Here is a 1,124-nt window from a genome sequence, read left to right as displayed (position 1 = left end):
CAGGCTCCTGGCAGGCGGTGGCCGGGCGGGCCCCAGACCGCGGCCCGAGAGGGTTTTCATTTAAAGAGAATACGGTGTTTTAGTTTTCCTGTTTCTTTGTTTCTTTTTTCTTTTTTTTTTTTTTTAATTTTAAAAGATTCTTTCCAAGGAGTACTGAAAAACCCGCTTTCCTAAGTTTGTCTCTGAAACCTCAGTGGTGGACCTGGGAGATGCAAGAAGCTTCCAGAAACGAAGTTCACGCGCCAGCGCCACTGCAGACGGGGAGCGACGCCGCGACGCCGGCTCGGAGGATTTCTGTGTTGGGTTTGAGTCCCCGGTTCCCGCCGCAGGGACAGGGCCGGAGGCGCCACGTCCCGGACTCTTGAGAAGCCAAGCCGCTTCCACGCCGTGGACTCTGGGGACGGTGCCGGTGTCCCCAGGAGCGCCTCCATCAAGGACTAGCAGCGAGGCCGGGGCACGGTAGAGGGCAGCGGCCCAGAGGGCCTGGCCCTGAGCGCAGGGCTGCACCGCACGCCGGAGCCTGGTTCGATGCCGACGCCCCAACCCCAGCCCGGGCTGCACCGCGTGGGCGGCTCTGCTCTGGGGGGACTAAGGGATGGGGACAGCCAGCCCCGCCTGGGGCGCGGAGGAGGAGGTGGCGACGGCGGGGAGAGGCAGCTGGGCCTAGCGTAAGGAGGAGGTCCGGAGTTGGGGCGCGCCCCGCTCCTGCACGCGAGCTGGGGTGTCCGCTCGGTGGGGAGCCTCCCCGGGCGCCGTCTCTGGCCCACACCCCGAAGCTGCAGATGCCGGCCTCCTCCGGGACAGACGCGGACTTGTTGATGCCGCTGCTGTGGGGCCCCGGGGGCCCCCGTCGGCGGGCCCCAGCCAGGCCCTGCTCAGCCCCGCGCTTTGTTCTCTGCCTTCGCGGGGCGTCGCCGTCCCGACCCCGGAGCGTCTGTACCGAGGCAATGTAACTTTTGATTTTCGGTCAATTTGTTTTAAGCTCTTTTGTCACCAATAAAATGATTAATAAACAATCCGTGCGTGCATGTTGGAGCCGCGGGCAGGGGGCCCAGGGGTCCAGCGGGTCGGGGCAGCGGCTTGTGGGGGAGGCAGAAGCTGGGGGAGCTGCGGCTGCAGCCCAA

The sequence above is a fragment of the Tupaia chinensis genome, unplaced genomic scaffold (assembly GCF_000334495.1).
Source record: "Tupaia chinensis unplaced genomic scaffold, TupChi_1.0 Scaffold000201_1, whole genome shotgun sequence".
NCBI classification, from domain to species: Eukaryota; Metazoa; Chordata; class Mammalia; order Scandentia; family Tupaiidae; genus Tupaia; species Tupaia belangeri.
Note: the sequence above shows the minus strand (reverse complement) of the source record.